This window comes from Papaver somniferum, chromosome 1 (genome assembly GCF_003573695.1).
Source record: "Papaver somniferum cultivar HN1 chromosome 1, ASM357369v1, whole genome shotgun sequence".
In the NCBI taxonomy this organism is placed as follows: domain Eukaryota; kingdom Viridiplantae; phylum Streptophyta; class Magnoliopsida; order Ranunculales; family Papaveraceae; genus Papaver; species Papaver somniferum.
Window position 1 is genome coordinate 241,163,019 of NC_039358.1, and position 16,975 is coordinate 241,179,993.

Genomic DNA, 16,975 nt, shown 5'->3' on the forward strand with positions numbered 1-16,975 from the left:
ACCAGCATTGTTTCTCGGTTTATGAGCGAGCCAAGCAAGTTACACTACGCCGCCGCAAAAAGAATTCTTCGATATATCAAGGGAACAAAGAATTTTGGCATCAAGTATACAAGAGAAAAAGATAATGATTTAATTGGCTTCACAAATAGCGATTGGGCAGGTTCTATTGAAGACCGTAAGAGCACATCAGGCTATGTTTTCTGTATGGGAACAAAAGTTATCTCTTGGAGTTCCAAAAAACAAAGTACGGTGGCACTATCGTCAGCCGAAGCAGAGTAAATAGCATCAACAAGTGCAGCATGTGAAGCAGTATGGTTGAGAAGATTAATGGCCGACATACAACAAAGGCAAAATCAGCCGACGACTATCTACTGTGACAATATGTCTACAATTGCTATGACAAAAAATCCAGTCTTCCACGGACGAACGAAGCATATAGAGCTACGACACCACTTCATCAGAGGGATGGTAGAAAACAAGGAAATTGAGCTCCAATTTTGTCCAACACAAGAACAAAATGCGGACATGTTCACAAAAGCAGTCACGGCGGATAAGTTCAACCATTTTAGAGAAAAGCTTAACATCACAAATTAAGAGGGGGTGTTAAAGATATTAGATAATTTGTGATGGTCTAGATTAGCTAAAACACCCATGGGCTTATCTCCATTGATTGGGCCCAGTCTAGAGATATCTAGACTCTTCTCTTTTTTAGTTAGAAATTCAATTGTAGACTCTAGAATATTCCATGTCTCTAGGTCCCTTGGTCATGGTCTAGAATATTCAATCTCTAGACTAATCTTAGATTGATCAAGTGTTCTCTAGAATGTTTTATTTCTAGAGTGTTCCATTGATCCTATAAATAGGCAATCAATGGGTTCATTTTGATCATCCAACAACAATCAAAAACTCAAGTGAGTGAAGAAGTGAGTAGAGTGAGAGCTAGAGTTAGTAAGAGCCAAAGAGCCTTTTGTAAACATAGTGAGCCAAAGAGCTACACTAAATTTCCTTGTAAACATTTTCCATTTCAAAAATTAATCAAAGCCTCACTTTTCTTAAACCAATAATTTTCAATTAACCAACCTCTTTTCCTATACCCATTTCTCAAATCATTTCCATAAATCCCATCACACTTCCGCATTGCGCCAACATATTCTGCCCCTTGGATTAGGAGATAAATCTGAAAAATATACTCAAGTTTTTCATAGAAACGAATATAGCCCATTGTTAGGAGCTCATTTAGAAAGAGGCAATTGTTGGGATTTCCAGTGTATATCTAGAAGTTATTCATAGAAACCTGGTTGCAAAACTATTCGACATGGAAAGAGTATTCAGGACCGAACCCATGATGGATCATAGAATACCGGTCCCTTATGACATGGGTCGACCCCAATTCAGGGATCGGTTCTGACTATGTCAACTTGATTTTACATTTTCGACATGTCTGTTATCTTTGGGTTTTCGCAGATACGTTTGGAGATTCTATATTGGTACAGCAAGTAACAACAATAAGAGTTAATAGATATGTACATAGAAAAATATGGGTGCCACAATACTTGAATAATATGTTATGACTTATGAGTCAGTACAACCACCTGGATGGCTACAAATTAAGATAGGTTTGAAAAACCTTATTTGATGCCAACGAGATTGAGAATTGTTGGAATAATATGAATTGTGGCAGAGATTGTCCAGGAAAAGATGCGAATGATCCAAGAAAAGATGCAAAAGTCTGCATAAGAAGTAACCATTGAAGGAAATACCCACGGGATGATTAGAGTTATAAATACACACCAATCTGAAATGGCCTTTTTTTAATAAATAATTTGTTTTTGTATCTCTCGCACCGTAACATCTAGAACTACTGCCACAAATTCCTCAACCCATCAGGACCTTAGCTGTCTTTGGGAGACCAGTTTGCAACGAGGAGAAAGATGGTGGAAGCTGCCAAGGAATATAGGATTCTAAATTGCAGAATCCATCCCATACCTGCTCGAAAAAGTGAAAGAAACAAGTCAGTAGTGGGAATTAATAGCGTGTTTGGATATAATTCTGCTTCTGATTTCTGCTTTTAGAGAAGTTGTTTTGAAATTCTACACCCAAACTGACTTCTTGTTTTTTGACTTCTAGAAGTCAAAAATATATTCTGGATGTGTATCCAAACGTGCTATAAAACTTCACAAAAAGTCGACTTTTCTGCCTCTAGAAGTCGTTTTCGGATTCTACACACAAACTGACTTCTTGCTTTTTGACTTCTAGAAGTCAAAAAGTTACTTCTGGATGTTTATCCAAACGCGTTATAATAAGTGTTCGGCCTTTCCCCATTCTTTCTTATTCTAATAACCATGGGCTTAAAGCCCAGTTAAAAATTCTTTAACCAACTTTGTTGAAATGACGCTAAAAAGGAAGGGTCATATGAATAAAGATGTTAGATGATGTCATTAAATAAAATATTATAGTGATAACAATATACGCATGCCTAATAATATAATAATTTTGGACATAAACTCTAATTTTTAAGGATATAATATCAAACCAACTTAAATATAACATATCTCACAAATCATACTAGGAATTTAATAAGTACAACGAGCGTAACTACAAATATCAAATATTCGTTTTCTAGAACTTTTTATTCCTTAAATGATTTTTTATTTTTTTTCTTATTCTTTAGTGTGCATATATCATCCGATTACAACTATTATTCATAGCATCTCTTTTAGTACGCAGATATTATACACATTTTTCTTTTAGTGTGTAGCTATTATCAATAGTGTTTCTCTAAAGTGCAACTATTATCCACAATGTTAGAAAACTCTCTTTTGATTTCATCATTTATCCGATACATGTACACAAGTAAACATGTGCAAAAAAATATGCAGAATCAGTTAAATTTAGAAAACCGTTCTTTAAAGACGAACAAATACATTAATTTACATAATTAACATGTCCACAACTAGAATCTGTGCGGGAGATATGCACAAATAAAATTTGTACATGAAATATTTACAATTAAAATATTATTTTGGTCTTCTCATAAGAACAATCATTTCAAGGTCATGAGAATAATTTACATAATTAATTCTATGACCCTAGGGTCAAAAGTGTACGACTCATGCTTTTTAGGATCATAAGAATAATTAACCCAGACAAGTGGATAAGTGGACTCACTTCTTTTTAAACACATTTTACAACGACAAACCAACGGAAACAACAAACTTTCACGGAAATTTGGCATGTAATCAAGGATGGACAATCACAAGGTGATGCAATAGAAGATACTTAATATATTTTGAAGAAAATAAACAAACATAATTGCTATTGTTTTTTTTGGACAACGAGATGTATATTAAAAAGAAAAAATATGTATAAACTGCGATCATGGCGAAAATAAATCGAACATGGAAACACTATAATAATACAAGCATTTAGTGACAAGATTTTATGTGACCAGAAAAAATTTGTCTATGAAAATAACATTTTGCGAGAATTTTTTTTTTCCGATCATTAAACTTAGTCTTTGAAGTTGTCGCTAAAATAAGTGGGAATAAGAAATTTATTCCCATGCTATGGCGGGAAACTTATTGTGACCAAATAAAGCCAACCCTGTTTCTGATAAATTTTTTTGTGATAAATTATTTCGGTCACTTAATTGGTTTCTATCGACAAATGGAAAAAATGGTCTCCAATCATCTCATTACTAACAATTCGCAGGTTTTTTCCCTGAATATATTTTATACTAACAAAAATCAGTTTGTCGCCGAAATAATTACCCGTCAAATAAGGACCATCTTTAGAATTATTAGTATCCAAACAAATAGTAGTACAAATGGAATAATTTCTAACGACCCAAAAAAAAAAGTTGGTCTCTGACAATGCTATTGCTGACAACGTGTAACTTTTATCCATATATGTTCTTTTTATATATTTTATAGTGCTAAGAACCAAATCAATGTGTGTGCAACTGAGTCCACGGTATGTGAACAACCATATTTCTATAAGAAGTTATCCCAACCGCAACAATGTCTTTCTAACTGCTAGCTTTTGTTCTGGCCTGCATAATCCTGCCACACTTGTCTTCAACAATTAGGAAATGTCAAATTCGGTTATAAAGCCTCTTTATAACCGCCTCAACAAACTCCTTTTCTCAGGCATGTGTGACGTGCACACAACTCATAACTGACATCCTGGAACAACATCCAACCAATATGGCATTGCACCTGTTTTAACCGAGCCAATGTACATCAATCTTAGAGCTATGATGATATCGACAATTCACTTAACTCATATTGATTCCGCATCCGAATAAAGTCAAGGAAATTATGTCTTTTCTTGCTTTTTAGTTCAACGTCATACTTTAAGTGTATTACATACATTCTTTATGCCGGGCAATAAATCAGGGCCTGGTTCAAGGATATGCAATAAATCAGGGCCTGGTTCAAGGATATGCAACGGTGTCACATTTGGAAACACCACTTTAAATTCATGACTTGCATTGCATCTCTAATTCCTTTCTTTAGTCGGGATAACTCTGAATCGAGGATATGCAACACTATCACATGATATTGCATGTCCTAAAAATAGCCTTTCTTATCTCAACCATAATGACGTGACACTGTCGACTTATGATGCTTCATGAATTACGCCATTGAATTCAGTGATGTGCCATCTTGGGGCTTCACGGTTGGGACCGGTCATCTATGTTGTTAAAGGAAAGCGCCCGTGGCGCCTAGGCGTCAAAATCCCACTAAGCGCAGGTCCAGCGCCCGAGGAACCAAATAATATACCACTTCCTATACTAGCGCCTTAGGCGAGCGAGTATGGCGCTTTAGGCTCGTCGCGGAAGTTTTAGGCGCTAGACTAAGCTCCAAAGGCGTCTGCCTCCATTCATCTTCATCATCTCTGCCTCCATTCTTCAACATCTATCTTCAATTCTTCCCAAGTAAGGTAAGATATCAGCAACAATCAATGACACAAATATGGAAACATTATTAATAGTGAGATAATAATGTTTCTACATATGGGCTCATGTGATTGAAATATATGGAAACTCCATTACTAGTGAGATAACGATATTGACTCACCCCAATCAGTGGTTGAAATATGGAAACTTCAGTGCATGGTTGAAGTATGGAAACTTCATTAATAGAGGGATATATTATAACGGCAATATCACCCATGGATGCACGGACGTCGGACAATGAATAATCAACGTATGGAAACTTTTATATACAGTGAAATATCAGAACTAGTGACAAAACCCCTAGGTGAACAAACTAGTGATAAGAAAAAACCGGTCATATTATTTCACCAAATAAAAACCGTTTCAAATAAAACTGGTACAAAAACCCCAAGCCAAATAATAATGTGTAAATTTAGTTTTTGTTACTTTTAAAAAAGCCAAACATACCCTTCGACCTTTTCTTCTTCTTCTCTGATTTCTTCTTTCTTCCGTCTCCTTCTCCCACCACCATCATCACCAGCAGCAACAATGGAACTGCACGAGAAGAACACCGCTAATTCAAGAGGTGAAGAATTCGAGAGACGTTTTCTCTTATTCATTTACCTAAAACTGAGAAAAGAAGAAGCAGCAGCTGCCGCTGTTTTATCACCTGAAATTGAGAGTAAATATCGTTGCTGCTGATCGAGAAATAGATCGAGAATTGGGAGATGAGAAAAGGGTAAGATAGAGATGATGGACTTTGGTAAGATTCAAGATGGGTTGAATCTGAGATTGCAAGAAATTGGATCTGCATCTCGTCTGGGGTTGATTCAGAAATTGAAACTCAGAGTTGAGTTAGATTGAGAAGATGTGAAGATGGGTTTTGCTAGCTTCTGTTGAATTCAGTTGTGGAGTTTTGGATGAACTGAAATGGGGATCTGGAGAAATTGAGGGTTTGTGTTGGTGTCCTTGAGGAAACAATTAGGGATTTTCTGTCAATTCGAGAAATGAATGAGGCCGCTGGTGTTGAGGATGGATCTGAAGAATGATGGTGGTGGAATTATGAAACAGAGATGACAAGAAATCGAAGATGAGCTGCTGTGGTTGCTGGTGATAATGAAATCAGTTAAGAGGAAATAAAACTGTAGATGATGGAAATGATGCATTAATGAAGTTGGTAAACTACGGTTCGATTTGAGATGGGTTCTGGAGTCGCAAGATGTTGTTGCTGGGCAGATTCAGATGAGAAAAGAATGAGAAGAAGATGAATGGAGTTTTTGGTGCTGTGTGTTGATTGAATTGATGCCTCAACTGCTATTGAAATTGCAGGTGACGATGGATTTTGACTAAGCAGTGGAAGTGTTTATTGGTGGTACTACAGTTCAGTGAGGTGGTCATGGAAGTGAAGAGAAGGAATTGAATAAGAAGTGCAGTTTGTGCTGAGAACTAGTATTTAAGAAGATGTAATGTTGATGCTGCTATTGTTACTGTGGTCTGATGGCAGAGATGTAGGTGCAGTTGTCTGGTGGTGTTAGCTCTAGCGCAAGGACTGGAATTGCAGGTTAAGCCATGGATTGCTGGTAGGATTTAAACCAGTTGAAGCCTTGTGTTGGTTCGTATGAAGGATAAAGAAGATAATGACATTGGCTTGTGAACTGAAATGATGCAGGTGGAGGTTATGGAGCTGTGAATGGGTTAGGAAGCTATGTGTCGCAGTTAGAGCTGTCAATTTCTAACCCGGCCCGCGGGTTGGACCTAGCTTGGCTTGTTTTAACCCGGCTCGTCTTGGCTTGTTGTCTAAACAAGCCGGGTTAGGGTTGTCATATCTAGCCCTAGTAAAAACAAGCCGGGTTAGGGTCAACCCGCGGGTTACCCGTCAACCCGTCAATTTCATGTGAGCTACTAATTTAGGAATTTTAAGTTACTAATTTAAGAATTTTAGGGTGTTGTGCTAGAAATCAAAGTTCATATTTCCTTAAATGATTTAATACAATCCAAATTTCATTTGATTTAGGATTACGGAGTAGTGATTCCTCTGCCCACTAAATTTTTTATACATTTAAGTGATTTTAATTTCAACCACCCCATTTAACAAGCCAACCCGCAACCCGTTAGAGCCAACCAGTCTAGGATTAGGGTTGGGGTTTTTGGCTTGTACATGAATAGTACTAGGGATAGGGCTGACTCTAACCCGTCCATGGCTTGTCAAGCTAGGGTCGGGTTGACCCTAGCTTGCCCTTTTGACAGCTCTAGTCGCAGTGGTGGAATGTGGAGCTATAAATGACAGGGAAATGGTGGTTGCTGCCATGGTTCAGCTGGAGCAGTGGAAATCTAAACTTCAAGCACATTATAAACTTCAACTGGATTAGTGGAAATCTAATAAGAAGAGGATGAAAGACAATGCTGCAGATGTAGATTATATGGTCGTCGCTAGTATGGCAGAGGGGATGGTAGGAGCTGAGCTAGCAAATATTATTGAGGTTGCTGCCATTAATATTATGTGTGACGAAAGAACTGAGGTATATATAACCTGTTTTTTTATTTTAATCCATCTGTTTGAGTATATAGAATTGGTGATCTCGTAATTGTCTTAGTTATAGGGAAACTGTAGGATTCTTATTTTGTCTAGGTCATGCAAGTTAATGAATGGTAGATGTTTTAGCATTCTCAGTTTACGTTGGCATAGGTTTCAAGTATCTGAGGTGCACATCAATGGAACCCGCAGTATGTTACGAATATTGATACTCTAGAATAGAGCCAGTTACTTGCATATCCTTAAAACACAAACAAAGTTATCTTGTATCTACTTATCTCTTTTTATTCTTCTGTGACTGAAAAATAGTTGTAGGTCTATATTTTTCAAGCACGAGTTTCAGAAGTTTCTTAAGTTTGATTAACTAATGAAGCTATCATTTAATGTACCTTAACCAATAGAAGATTTAGTCATTTAGTGAATATATATTAATGTTATCCAACTGTACACACTTGTCCTGCTCACTTGGCTTTTACATTTGACTCATCTTAATTACGTATCTTGTAGCTAACCTAATTTACACACTGCCAACATCATCAACATCACAATTTTTTTGTATTAAGAAGCAGAGCATCAATTCAAGTCCATATCAGAAGCCTCCCAAATTGTCAGTAAGGCCACCACTAATCCCAATCCGTGACGAACAAGAGAGTCAAGAAGAAAGTATATTAGGTTCACTAGGGAAGTTGTTTGTCAACGCCGGGGAATCTGCAGCAGAAAATTGGTTTCATCCTATTTACAATGAAACCAAAACTGGTTTCATCCTATTTTAGCTATGAAGATGACGGTAGTGGTGGTGCTGGTGCCATTGGTAGTCGAAGATGGAAGTGGTCTGTAGTGCTGGCGCCAGTGGTGGCAGCAGTGGCAGATTTCAGTGGCGACATGGGTGAATGACGTTCGGCGGCGGTGGTAGGCGGCAACGGTGCTGGTAATCAGTGATGGCGGTGGGCGGTCATGGTGCAGGTGGCGGTGCATCAGGTGTTGGCGGTGGATGGTAGTGGTGGTGCAATGGCACAGTGCTGGTCGGCAGTGGTGTTGGTGGTTGGTGATGGCGGTGGACGGTTGTGGTGCTTGTGGTCGTGCTGGATGGTGGAGGTGGCTGGTAGTGGTAGTGCAATAACGCATTGCGGCGGACTGTGGTGATGGTGGCGGCGCGGTGGTAGTGGTAGTTGGTCACGGTGGTTGGCGGTTGTGTTGGTCACGGTGGTTATTGGTGAAATGACAATATGTGGAAAAATGATGAAACCAATTTCAGTTTCATCTAGTTTTGGTGAAACCAACTTCGGTTTCATCATTTTTGCCTAGTTTATTTTGGTTTGGTTTCATCATTGAAGCTGTGTTGGCGAAATGACAATATGTGGTCATTTTTGCCTAGTTTATTTTGGTTTGGTTTCATCATTGAAGCTGTGTTGGCGAAATGACAATATGTGGAAAAATGATGTAACCTAATTAGGTTTCATCTAATTTTGGTGAAACCAATTTTGGTTTCATCATTTTTTCTGTTTGGTTTCATCATTTTTTTCTTATTTTGTTGAATATTGATCAATGAAATTCATTTTTTGTGGCGGTGGCGACTAGTTGGTGGTGGTGGTCGGCGATAACGGTGGTGGCTGGTGGTGGTGGTTGGTGACAGTGGTGGTGGTGGTGGTGGCGGTGGGCGGTGGTGGTGGGGGATGGAGGTGGTGGCGTTGTGTTGGGTGGCGGTGGTGGTGGTGGCGAGGTGGTAGTGGTCGGCAGCGGTGGTTGGCGGCGGTGGTGGTGGAGGCGGTGGCGTGGTGGTGGTTGGCGGCGGCGGTGGTGGTGGTGGCGAGGTGGTAGTGGTCGGCAGCGGTGGTTGGCGGCGGTGGTGGTGGAGGCGGTGGCGGTTGGCGACGATGGAGGTGGTGATGGTGGTGGTCGGTAACAGCGGTGGCGGCGGTTGACAGTGGTTGTTTTTGGCGACGGCAGTGGTCAGTGGTGGCGGCACAGTGGTGGTTCTGCTGGTGGTGTTATTTTGTGGTGGTGTTATTTTGTGGTGGTGATAATATAATAGAAATTAATGGTGGGGTTGATTTTTATTTTTGTTGGGGTGATTTAAAATTAAAAGTGGGGTTGTGTTTTTATTTTTGTTGGGGTGATTTAAATTAGAAGGCTAATATAGACAATTTATGTTAAATGAGATTTTTGTGAACAATTTGTTTTGTTGGAGTTTTTGTATATAGATAGTGACACCTTTGAGATTATAACTCGCGGCCCGGTAAAATATATCAATATTAATGCACTTCCGATCACTGGCAGCAGTCAATGATCAAAATATGGAAACAAATAACGGATGGAAACTTTATATACATTATACAGTGAAATATATCAATATTAATGCAAATCCAATTACCGGAGACAGTCATTGATCAAAATATGGAAACAAAGTCTAATCAAGTTTCAAGGGAATATTGTGAGTTTCAAGGAAATAACGTGATCATTGGTGTAGTTTTCAGAGAAGATGGTCCAAGAGGCCTCGATTGCAATCAGGTTTCGGGCATGCTATTGGTGGAAATAATGGATTCGGAATTGGAGATGAGGCATTAGACATGGATTTGGTTGCCTGAATTTGTGAGAAAGCATGAAATTCAACTTTTTTTATTTGTTTTTTTTAGTCGATTACTTGTTAGTTCTAAAACTTCAACTGGGACTGTGTTCTTTTCGTCAATTAAACATTCAATGGTTATAGATCTATCACACAAGTCTAAGAGAACAAATTGTATAAGTGAACGCCTAGGCTTCTTAGGCGCGCCTAGACGTCTAGGCGTGAGGCGCTGGGTTTGGCGCCTCGCTTCGCCTAGCGCCTCATACAACATAGAGATCAAATGTCGACTAGATTGATGCATAATATATGGAAACATAGTCAAATGTCGACTAGATCAAATGTCATACTTGTCCACAATATATGGATCGATTTTTTTGATGTGCATGTCGACTAGATTGATGCATAGAGATCAAATGTCTAAAGTTTTGTCAATGAAAACATAGTTCACAATCAAAGATGTTTATGGACGACTGAAACGACAAGGTAGAGAAGATGAAGATTTCTTATTATTGAAAAGCTTGGTTACAAAATCAGTATTCCCTTAGGCTAAATAGGAAGATAACCAGAAACAGATTTGGCTAGCATTAACTCAAAATAATATCTTTCGTAACTATTATATTTCCTAACCATATAAACAATATCTACATAAATATACAATATCTCCTAATACTCCCCCTCAAGTTGGAGCATGAAGATCACGAATGCCCAACTTGCGAAGAAGTAACTCAAACTGAGGACGACCCAGAGCTTTGGTGAAAATGTCTGCAAGTTGCGTGTTTGTGCGAACATGAGAAGTAATAATAGCGCCAGACTGAATTTGATCTCGTACATAATGACAATCAATCTCAATATGTTTTGTGCGTTCATGAAAAACAGGATTAGCAGCAATAGGAAGTGCGGATTGACTGTCACAGTAAAGACGCATAGGCTGAGAGTGAAACACACCTAGAGATTTCAATAATGCCTTTAGCCACGTGAGTTCACTACATTATGAGCCATAAAACGGTACTCGGCTTCAGCAGAAGAACGAGATACTGTGTGTTGCTTCTTTGTCTTCCAAGATATAGGTGAGCCTCCCAAAAAAATAAAATAACCAGTAAGCGAACGACGACTAAGTGGGAAGGAGGCCCAATCAGAATCACAATAAGCATTAAGTTGGAGAGCACTATCCTTATGTAAAACAATCCCTTGACCCGGATGGCCCTTTAGATAACGAAGAACTCGAAGAGCAGCTTCTCAATGAGATAACCGAGGAGACTGCATAAATTGAGCTAACACATGCACAGAGTAACACAATTCAGGACGTGTAATATTTAAATAAATCAAACGTCCAATAAGACGACGATACTGAGATGGATTAGAATAGAGAGGTCCATCATCTAGAGCTAGACGATGATGTTGATCAATGGGTGAAGAAGCTGGTTTGGCTCCAAGAAGTCCAGTCTCAGACAGAATATCCAAGGTGTATTTCCGTTGAGATAAAAACAGACCATCAGCTCCTCGAGACATTTCAATACCAAGAAAATACTTGAGATTTCCCGAATCTTTCATATGAAAGCAACGGCTTAAATATGCTTTAAAAAAAGTAATAGCAGCGGAATTATTCTCAGTAATAATTAAATCATCCACATATACAAGTACATTAATGGAGTTCTCACCTCGTCGTAGGGTAAACAGAGAGTAATCAGCATAAGACTGTACAAATCCAAAAGCCTTAAAAGCACCTGCAAGCTTAGCAAACCAATTACGAGGAGCTTGACGAAGACCATACAAAGATTTATGGAGTCGACACACTTTACCAGGATATTTAGTCGAAAATCCTGGAGGAAGTTGCATATATACTTCCTCATCAAGATCCCCATGTAGAAAAGCATTATGAACATTCATTTGATGTAACTCCCAATCACGAGCAATTGCGACTGCTAAAAATGTTCTAACAGAAACCATTTTAGCTACGGGAGCAAATGTTTCATCATAATCCACCCCTTCAACTTGTCTATTACCAAGAACAACCAAGCGAGCCTTGTATCGCCCGACACTACCATCAGAATTATATTTAATTTTGTAAACCTATTTACAACCAATAGCTTTCTTCCCTGGCGGCAGATCAGTAATAGATAACGTGTCATTCTTATCAAGGGCACCAATTTCCTTAGACATAGCTACGCGCCAAACCGGAAGACGAACAACTTCTGCATAACTCGTAGGTTCTTTAAGAATAGTTATCGCCACCAAAAAACGAGTATGATTAGCAGAAAAATTTGCACAAAACACATAATTAGGTATGGGATAAGACGTACCTGAGGACGTTGATGAGTGAGGAGTGGAGGAGTCGGGATCTATTATTTCCATAGTATTACATAATCTCTTAACCGAGTATTAGGAACTCGTGACCGAGCACTTCTTCTAACAGTCGTGTTAGAAATGTCACTGACAACTTCATTACTTTCTGTAGCCGATAATAAAACTTCCGAGAAATTTTTCGTAGCAATGTTGTCAGGTAGATGAATATTACCAGGTGAATCACGGTCTGTCACATTTCGCATATTCACTCCAGACGAGTCATTAGTTTCTGGAACGCCACCGGATTTTCCACCCATCAGTACCAGATTCTGTGTATGCACGTCAGTCGAGACAAAAGTCTCTGAAGCTTCACCTGATGACGTGTTCAGTGAATGATTTCCATTCACGCCAGAAGAGACAAAAGTCTCTGAATCTTCAAATGATGACTTATTTAAATCATGTGAAGTGACGACTTCACTTGTCCTCCGTGTCACGTTAATGTTAGGTCGACTAGTGGCCATTGGACTCCCCCTTCCTAATACATTTTGAGAGAAATCTGTAGATGAGACAAATTTGTCTCCTGAAGCTGCTGACAGACCAGCAATCCTGTCTGTCTTATTAGTTTCTGCTGACACTTGTTCGGTGCTGCCTTGGTTCCTTGTGGCTTGTATTTGTGTGCTATCAGACACTAAAAGTCCAGATTGTTCTGCAGAAATTACAGACCACTCATCCACCCCAATTGCAATATTATTATCTTCATTATTATTATCGGAAGAAACAATTGTATAAGGAAATTTGATTTCAAAGAAAACTACGTCACGAGACACAAAAAATTATTTCCTTTCCAAATCAAATAGTCGCCAACCCTTTTTTCCATATGGATAACCAGCAAAGATACATTTCTGACTTCGTGGATTAAACTTATTACGATCACGAGGCACAATACTTGCATAGCACAAGCATCTAAATATCCGAATAAGTTTATAAATAGGAGGCTTTCTATGCAACAATTCATATGGAGTTTTCCCATTCAGCAAGGAAGTAGGCGTGCGATTAATAACATAAGCAGCAGTTAAGATACATTCACCCCAAAACCGAAGAGGTAAATTGACTTGAAATCGCAAAGCACGCGCCACATTCAATATATGACGATGCTTGCGTTCAACTCGCCCATTTTGTTGTGGTGTATCCACACATGAAGTTTGAAATTCTATACCTTGTTTAATAAAGAATGAAATTAATGGAAGAAATTCCATACCATTATCACTGCGCACCTTCTTAACTTGTCTATCAAATTGCGTCCTAGCCATAGCACAAAAATTCTGAAAAATTTGCACCACCTCAGTTTTATGTGCCATCAAATAAACCCAAACACATCGAGAATAAGCGTCGACAATGGTAAGAAAATAATGTGCACCGCAAGAAGATGAAGTACGATAGGGACCCCACACATCACAATGAACCAAATCGAAGAAGTCATCTGCTTTATTCTCACTAACAGGAAAAGTAGTCCGAGTTTGTTTAGCTTTAAAGCAAATATCACACGGTTCATTAAGAAATTTCTGACAATCAACTTTATTCGCACCCGGAAGTAAAGAAATAACCTTATTAGACGCATGACCTAAACGTCTATGCCACAAACAACAATCTTCTCCAGCAGATACTCGATTTGCCGTAATGAGCGTTCCACTGTGAAAGATATAGACCCCGTCTCGTTCCTCACCACACCAACCACCGTCCTCGCAGTACGGTCCTGTATCACACATAACTTATCAGTCAAAGTGACAACACATTTCAAATCTTTAATTAAACATGCTAAAGAAATCAAATTGCAGTGGAGATCAGGAACGAATAAAACATGAAGTAGTTTCATATTGTTTTCAAACACTATGGTGCCTTCGCATGGAGCATGAGAGTATGTGCCATTAGGGAGCTTTACCGAAGAGAAACCGATTTCATGAGTTTTAAACAAAAACTCTTTACTTCCTGTCATATGTCGTGAAGCCTCAGTATCAAGTATCCATTTATCATAAATCTTCTCCTTCGAATCATTATTTGAAGTTTTCACCATTTGCACAATGGTCTCCCATTGGGTATCAGTAAGAATATCAGCAAGACCTAGTCGATCTTGTCACGATAGAAATCCTCCACCGGAGTCAGTGGTTGTGATCGCTAAATTAGCTACAACAACCATGATATTAATCTTCAACACAAATTTCTGATTTTAAAATTAAAAAATAAAAAATAATGTCTTTCCTGGCTCAGATGACACGAAACGACAAGGTAGAGAAGATGGAGATTTCTTATTATTGAAAAGCTTGGTTACAGAATCAGTATTCCCTTAGGCTAAATAGGAAGATAACCAAAAACAGATTTGACTAGCATTAACTCAAAATAATATCTTTCATAACTATTACATTTCCTAGCCATACAAACAATATCTACATAAATATACAATATCTCCTAATAACGACTGAGCTCCCAAATTGTAATATTTTATTTTCCATTCTTGACGGATTCCCCCACTTTTCACTAGGAAGATAATCAACTTCTTAAATTATTTGACTAGTACATCAAGTAATTCGATCTGGAAAAACTGTTTAGTATAATATTATTTAAATATTACAAATTATTTTATCTGAAGTTTTGGCGATCATGAAGTGTCAAGGGTGTATATAGCTTGAGGTATAGATGCACATAAACTCTCGCTGGGTGATTGATTTGACTATGATGCAAATTATGAAACTTTTTTTCATTAAGTCTTATATTGTGATGGTAATAAACTTTTTTACACACATGGCTATGGGTAAAAGTTGTTTTTGGTCTTCTACAAAAGTATACATGTACTGGCTCGCTAGATACCTTATCATGTGTGTCTGTCTCTCAAATTCCAAATAAGAGCATGTACTAATTTTTCTTTCCATTGCCTATTTATATTTTAATCCATTGATAGAAAAAAATCACATGTGTTTGCTCGTTTTTTTTGGTATTAATTGTATGAGCTTTTATATTGATTTTCATTTGTTACGAACTTTCGGTAACAATATAAGAGAGGCGTCCTAGTATTTCTTCCCTTTTGTTGTCCCCATTCATTCTCTCCGGCCTAATTTAGATGCTTAAATTGAGGATTTTTATAGTTCTAAATTACTTGATACTATCTTCCTATTTTTTCACTTTTTATCCTAATCTACTCATATGTTGGAAAAAATTCTAATATGGAGAATTGTCCAGTTATATTTTCTAGACACAATCTTAAATACTTGCGTTTCTGTATCCTTTATTCTCTTGAGTTCTATTTTATGTTTTGAATTTTTCAAAATAAAGAACAAAAAACTAGACATCTAAAAACTAGGTATCTTAAATAATAGCTTAGGATAATTGTGGAAAAAAATTTACTCTATCTGTTGTTAATTTTTGGTAAAATCCTATTTAGGTATCTATATTTTTGGTAAAATCCTATTTAGATATCTAAATTACGACCGGGAGTATAATTTAATCATTATACAGTAAATTAAAAATGATTTACCCGACCTGATGGTCCACTAAATAATGCCCACTCGGTAGTCCGCTAATAATACCAAGTTATCCATAACCTACTAGTAGCAGGCTAGCATGTTGATCTGCAAATTTGATTTGCACCGGTAAGGCGGTAAGTGACTAGTTGGTTATAACATGTCTTATGCCATTCTACATATTCCAAAGTTGGTTCACAAGAACCAAAAGCATTAATTTGAGAATAAATGCAATATCAGTGGTATACTACCATTTTTTTCCCTTCATCTCTTTCTCGTCTTAGGTCTTAACTCTCTCACACCATTTGCTTACGAAAGCCACGAAGTTGATGACATGCATTATATGCTACTATATGGGTTTGTTGAACCACTCGGCCTCAGCGTTCGTATTTTATGGTGCAAAAACATGGAAAAAGATAATAGAGCTATGGACCATTGAACGCCAATTGATGAGGTCCTTCTCTCAACCACCTCTAGCTCCTCCTGAATACTTACTTACCTCTTCATTTGTCTATAAAGTTTCTCATTTGTTGCCTAATTTCTTGTGTACATTTCTTGTGTTTAGTTTAAAGTTTTGAGTGAATAGAAGAGGAGGATATGAGAGGAAGAAAAAGGTGTTACCATTTCTTTGAGTTTCTGCCTCAATTTTCTTTATTGGTTTTTTCATTTGTTAAAATGGTGTGTATCCAAATTTCCAAATAGCTGGCTTGTTACGGGTTACACGGGTTCGGGTTAACACGGGTCAAAACCCGCGGGTTGATATTCTTCACGGGTGGTCATTTCTTCAACCCGCACCCGTAACGGGTTAAACCTGCGGGTTCACGGGTTAACCCGTTTATGGTGAGTCAACTCGCCAGAAACCGATTTGACAGAGTTTCCTCAGTTTCCTGGTTTATTTTCGGCCACATTCAGGCCATCTAAAGCACTTTCCCTGCAACCTAACATTCATCTAACTCATTCACTGCACTCGCACATTCAAGATCAAGACATTACACACTGCTACATTACACACTGCTACAATCTCTACTTCAATAGCAACAACAACAATTGCGGAAGGAGAAAGAAAAGAAGAACATCAGTACAACACCACCATATGAAAGAAGCTAAAAAATGGAAAACAATGTCATACACCATCACTAATTAAG